Below are 6,772 nucleotides of genomic sequence, written 5' to 3' on the forward strand. Positions count from 1 at the left end.
GTAGGAATACCTGGTCAGTCTGGATGAGGGGCTGATGGCTGTTTTCAGGCTGGCCATAGCCCCTTCAGGGTAGGGGGCCCCTCGGGGTGCCTGGCAAGCCTTGGTGAGGAGATGATGGCTGTTTGCAGGATAGCCACAGCTCCTTCAGTGTGGGGGTCCCCATTGGGGTGCTTGGCCATCCTGGGTGAGGGGGTGATGGCTGTTTGCAGGGTGGCCACAGCCTCCAGCCACCGAAGCTTCCAGTGGAGGCTGGCTGGAAGCAGGTATCTGGGATTTATTTGTCTTCTATAATTGAAACTTTGTTGCATGAGCAGAGGCTACACCTGGCTCAGGACAGGCAGGAAGCTTGGCTTCCTCCATTGCCCAGGCAATCAAGCCTACTGCTTGCTCCAGCTTTGTGGCTGCCGGCTGCCATCTTGGTTGGGTTAATTTGCATATAGTTGCTCTGATTGGCTGGTGAGCATGTCTTGGGGCATAGCAAAGTTATGATCAATTAACATCTTTGTCTTTTATTAGTGTAGATTTCCCTGTTTGCTTCCTGGGTGGTCCCTGGCCATAATGGAATTTAAGGAAGCAGCCTAACAGCACCTTACTTTCTGCTTAGGGCACACTATTTTACTGGCCATGAATGTCAGGCACAAGCCCCTGCTGTGTTCATTGTTGGAAAAGGGCTCTCAAGGTGCAGGCACCGGAGGCTGTGTAAAGCTCTGTAAATGCTCAGGCACAGTTAGTCTTTCTGAAGGACAACAATGGTCATCCTTATGGCCCTCTACATCCCACTTTGAATGCCAAGATTTCCCCACTTTTGGAAAACTTGGTCCGAAGGTGTCTTAACTACTTCTTGTTGGCTTATGACTCACAGCCATTTTTTTTTTTTTTTTTTTTGGAGGCACTTCCTCTTGGTAGAGCTCTGTGAGCAGTGACATGAATGGCTTCTGGGAAGTCTCCTCACATGAGGGTGCACTTGTCCTTGTGGCTGGTGTGTTTTTGACTTTCAGACAATTATTTGGTAATGATCTACCTCCAACTGGGATGATTTCCGCTTGCCACACACACTTAGCAGTTTTCATGGGAATAAAATGAGGGGAAATTCTCAAAGTTCATCCATTCTGAAAGTTACCAGAACAGAGCCTGAGGATTCTGTGACTCAAATGAAAACGAATTTTCCATATTCTGGGGGGAAGTTCCCTTTACCAATGGTATCTCTTCCATGGAGAACATTTTCATGTTCTAAACCACTGCTGAAGATATACTTAGATAACTTCTTGGCATTAGGAAAGAAAGGCCTTTGACTTCCTCTCTCTATCTTCCCTCTAGTCCTTTGAGCCACATTGTGTGTATCACGGTTCAGATGCTCTTCCCCTTCACTCTTGCCTCCGGAGCTTTGAGGCAATTAGAGTCACATTTATTTAGGCGCATTATGCAGTCACTACTCTGGCTAGAAGATAGAGTGCCAGTGGGGTAGAGTTCAAATATGCATAGGAAATTGCCCATACTCAAGAACTTAGAAGCTGCAACATTAATGTTTTCAGGCTTCTGAAACAGTCCTTTCGTCCAGACTTTCTTGTAGGTCCTTGTTTCTGCTCAGTGGCTTTAGTTGTCACAGACCTGTTCAAAGTTCTCATATCAACTTTTGCACTTTTTCTGGGTTGCCATGGGCACAACCACGATGCTTTTATACATGTGCTCAGTATCCTCAGGTCTTTTTTTTTTCTTCAGATTGAGGTTTGATATTTTTTAATTTTTAAAGTTTGTAGCCTTGTGTTTTTTTATTATAAGGCTAAAACATTACCATTTGGAGAGATCAGAAAATATAGATGAGCAAAAAATAAAATACCGACACCTATGTGTATGTCTTTCTGAGCCTTTGTCCTCTCTCTTTAATGGTATTTCTCCAGAATTTTAGTGCACATCAACTACTGTTTGGTAGAAATGTAATCACAACCATTTATCCAACCATTATCATTCTCCATAGAAGGTACCTTGGGCATCTCACTTAAACTGTCTGTGTTCAGTGTCTTGCTCCATTCACCCTCGGCTCAGCATTACCAAAGTCCTGTTATCAGGGACATCACCATCTAATCAGCTCTTTAAGTCTGAGCCACCTGAGTGCAGTCTGAGAGTCAGACTGATAGCCTCTGCTCCAATGAGGCTATCAAGTTTTTCCAATTCTATGTCACAAACATCTCTGGAGTTTACTTGGCATCCTTATTTTTAGCCTCTTTTTAAGCCTTCACTAAATCTCACCTGGATGACCTTGACTCCAGTCCCTACTCCAAGCTACCCAGTTTTCACACCCTGTCAGAGTTATTTTTCTAAGGTGCAGATATGATCCAGATATTCCTCTGCTTAAAACCCTTCACAGGCTCCCCATTGTTTACAGGATAAAAATCCAGACTCCTTAGCAAAGCCTTTAATGATGTGACTCCTGAATTGCTCTCCTTTCTTACCTCTTGTTCCATCACCCCTCATTCCGTGAACTTTGGACCCACACTTACCACACCATGTCTCCAGATTTTTGTGCCTTCTGTTCCCTTGGGATGCTCTCTACCTTTGTCCACCCTAGGCTAACTTCCATGTGCCCTTCTGCAGTCACCATCCCTCAGCTACCCAGACCCCTTCTTGGTCTATCATTTATGTGACTATCTTCTTCACCCGGCTTGTAGTCCATTCTGCTGGAGGTGGCCAAGTGACTTAGTGATTCACTCAGTAAGAGAAACAGATCAGGTTATTTTAGCCATTGCTAGCAAAAGCAGGAGGCTCTCAGACAGAGTGAACACAGGGCCCTGCATCACCAGAATGCAGGTGAATGGCCATCACCCTTTTCTAGGTATCCTCAGATTGTGTACTAGGCTTTATGACCTTATGAAAAGCCATTGCCTTGTTCCAAAAAGAGTTTAAGGTGTCACGCAGAAATGAGGTACTATAACAGAATGAGGTATACATGAAATTTAAAAAAGAATATTTAAAGATCTTGTGCCAAAGGGAAAACAAAGGTTATAGTAACCTGAAACCAAGAGATATCACTTGGTAGAATGAATACTGCTGCCTCATTATAGATTTACTTGAGGGAAGCCACATACAGGGGTGGGCAAAAGCAGGTTTACAGTTGTTTGTATGGAAAAAGTCATGCTGGTTATCCTATCTAATAATAGACAAACAGGGTAATTGACTGTACCTTCGCTATGCCTCCCATTGGCTAATCAGCGAGATTTGCAACCTAACCGCCAACAAAGATGGCGGTTAATTTGCATACATAGGCGCAAAGCTGTGAAGACTGAAGGCGGCTCTGGCCGGAGCAGCACAGGCTTGAAGGTGGCTCTGGCCGGAGCAGCAAAGACTGAAGGTGGCTCCGGCCAGAGGGAAGGCCTGGGTCCCGGGTGCCAGAGGAAAACCGGTGCCGGCAGCCAGGGAGAGGGAAGGTGTATTGCACGATTCGTGCAACAGGCCTCTAGTGATTATTATAATAGCTTTATGAACTCAGAAGAATGTCACATGGCACAGTGCACTTAGGTACAATCTCGTAAGTGCTCAGATTGGTGGCCTCTATTATATGTGTTTGAAGTCTGCTTGCCATATTCAAGCACACTTCAGCCCAGAGTTCTTTGTCATCAATTTCTTTTCCTTTTCTTTTTTTGAAATGAAGAGGTCGAATGTTTTTGTTATTAAACTTTCTTATTTTCCTGCACGGCTGCTGCTTCACTGTATAAAAATAGCACCAGCAAACTCAGCATATTGCAAAATTAAGGTGGTATTGTTTGTCATCTGACACCGACAACTAACAGAAACTTTTCTCCTCTGCCAGTTATTTCCAATGGAAATATCATTAAGCATTTTGATCCAAATCCAGAGGCTGATGTAAGCAAGGTACAATATTATATAAGGCTCAAGAGAACAATGTTACCCTCGAAATACCTAATTTTTATAACTAGATTTTACCACAGATAATTTCAGGAATTCTCGATACTATAATTATAGTCCAGCTTCAAAATCATAGGGTGTTGTGGAAAAGATGCATGTTGTGTTTATCTGCAATCATTAAGAAGTTAAAGGGCATTTTCTTCCAATCACATTGTTGCAGGGTTTTTTTCCATTGGTATTACTAAAAATTGCTATTTCAGATCTTCTATCCAGACCTGGCCAGTGTGCTCAGTGGTTGGATCATCAGCCTGCACACTCGATACCCAGTCAAAGGCACATAGCTTGGTAGCAGGTTCATTCCCATGTGTAGGAGGCATCTAATTGATGTCTCTCTCATATCAATGTTTCTCTCTCTAAAAAAAAAAAAATCAATGGGTTAACAACAATAATAACAAAATTCTTCTATCCACCACTAGTTTAAGACAACTATGCTTGGTCAAGTTGTTTCATACTTTATTTAGGGGTTCCATGTTCACTCCTCAATAGCTTTTATGTATTTCTCATACGCCTCTTCACTCATTGGTGCATCTAATTCTGAGGGGTCACTCAGTGTCATCTTGGTCAGCCAACCATCTTCCCAACAAGATTTGTTGACAAGTCCTGAATTTTCTGCAAGAGCTTCATTAATTTCAGTAACTTCTCCTGACAGAGGAGAATAAGAGTTCACTAGCAGCGTTCACACTTTCCAAAGCACCAAACACATCTTGTTTGTTCAATTGTATCCAAGTTTCAGGCTGATGACACTAAGTAATATCTCCCAAAGTTTCCTGTGCAGAATTGCTGATTCCCACTATCCTAATCCCGTTGCCTGTGAATTTACCCACGGAGGGCACACTGGGGCCGGTGTGCAATGTCCAGACAGCACCTGCTCTCAGGTCTCAGGGCCTCCGTGCCCAAGGCGAGGCGGGCGCCCACGTGGTGTGCAGGCTGCAGGCCACGGCCAGCACTCTCAGCGCCACTCAGAGCACCGTGTTTACAGGAGTGCCACTCTCATCAATCTCCTGACTTGCTTCTCCAGGACAGTGAATCACATGGTGGTAGGCTCTGCTGTCCCAAGTAAAAGAGGGAAATGTGATCATCCCCACAGACCTGGGACGGAGACCCTTTAGGAAGAGTCTGAGATGTTAATCTTAACCAAGTTTCATAGCTGTCAGTTAGATGGAGCTGAGCCTGGTAGGAGGAGAAGTTGGAGGGATTTGTCCTGTGTCCTCAAAACCTTTTAGGTGCTTGGGTGTTTCCTGTTGAGTGGGTGGTTTTCCCATGCCCTGCAGTGCCCTCTGCCTAGACTTGAGTTATTCCGGACCTATATTTTGTCCTGGTTGCAAAAGCTCCACCTGGTGTCTTCTGAGCCTGAGCCCTCTTTCCCATGATCTGGTTTCGATCATCTTGCGGGGGACATAGAAATTAGAGCCAAACTTGGAGTGGATTTCATTTATTCAACGATCCACTCCATGCCAGTGACTGTCATATATACCAAAGGTGGCATAAAGGTTACATGTGGAAAGGAAAACCTTCTGAGTAGGCATTGTGCCTGAGTGGCTGTGTATACACATATCTTTCTCTGTGGTAACTTCACTCCAGTCTTCTCATGGTACAAAGATAGAAACCAAACCCCGAAAGGCAGTTCTGATCCACGAGTGGGATGTTTCCTCTTGGGCTTGTGTGTATCCTTTGTGATTATACAGGAAATTGCAGGTCTCTGGGATTCCAGACCCAGTATGTGAACCAGCTGGCCCTCAGGGCAGGTAGACGGGTTCTCACCGGTGGGTGGCGCAGGTACTGGGGGAACCCCATGGAGCCTCCTGCTGATGGACCCCCCAGCTTGCTCTGCCTAGGGCTTGTGGGCCTCCGTGGAGGGTTTCATCTTGCTCCTGGTGCCTTTGTTTTTTGCTCACAAAGTAGGCAGCTCCCTCATCCATGGAATGAAGATGGAGATAGTGACTTTGGTTCTTATAAAAGAGGACCTCACTGAGGGATGGCTTCTCCCAGGATGATCTGGTATTCTCACCCTTTGTGAGGGCAGTGGGTAGTCTGAATGGAGACGTTTCCATCCTGGCATGACTGGTATGGCTGTAGGATCTCGGTGAAGGTGTGGTGACTAGCGTGGCACCTGCTCCACTTAAGAGCACCCCCTGCTCTATTTTGGCTCAAGTACTTAGCAGTGACATGTTGTGAAGACTCTCCCAGTTATAATAGGCACTTAGACACGAGCAGAGCAAGGATTCTGGGACAGATACAGAAGGCCACCAAGGCAGAAAGCCCGCATGCCTAGCAACCAGCAAAACTGGAAAACAGGGACCTCCTCCCCAGGGTGACCTTTCTTCCCCTGGGATGTGGTTGGTCATGCAGTTTAACCGCCTGACCTTTCATGTTGCTGGTCATGTGGCTCAGGCCATCCCCTGACCTTTCCTCCCTGGCATATTGCTAGTCATATAGTTTTAGACGTTCTTAGAGGGGAAACAAGGAGTCAGAGAATAGATTCACATGACTCCCTTATGATCCCTTGCATGACACTCCCCTAAGCTTTGGTTTCTCAGGACAGTAAAGTTACGACCCACATCAAACAATCTTAGGAACAAAGCCTCAGGTCTGTTGACCACAGAGGCAGAGTTCTGGTCAAACAGGGATGGCATTTAGGACTCAGTTGTGTTTCATCTCCAGGCCCAGAAAAGCAGTAAAACCACATGGTGTGACGCCATGGCTGACATCAGGACCAGTCACCCCTGATGACTGGTCACCCCTACCCTAGCACCGACCAATGAGTGGAATCCACAGCCCTAAAAGGACACACCTGGAAAGTTTATAAATATTCTATTGAGATCCACCCCCACCCCCCACTAACCTCCCCTAA

At 45.6% G+C, this 6,772-nt stretch overlaps 1 pseudogene; it reads right to left on the minus strand.

Annotated features, from left to right (window-relative positions):
• Positions 1-4,393: 4,393 nt before the first annotated feature.
• On the minus strand, positions 4,394-5,447 carry LOC102752299 (annotated as a pseudogene).
• Between the last annotated feature and the right edge of the window lie 1,325 nt (positions 5,448-6,772).

This window comes from Myotis davidii, unplaced genomic scaffold, assembly GCF_000327345.1.
Source record: "Myotis davidii unplaced genomic scaffold, ASM32734v1 scaffold325, whole genome shotgun sequence".
In the NCBI taxonomy this organism is placed as follows: Eukaryota; Metazoa; Chordata; class Mammalia; order Chiroptera; family Vespertilionidae; genus Myotis; species Myotis davidii.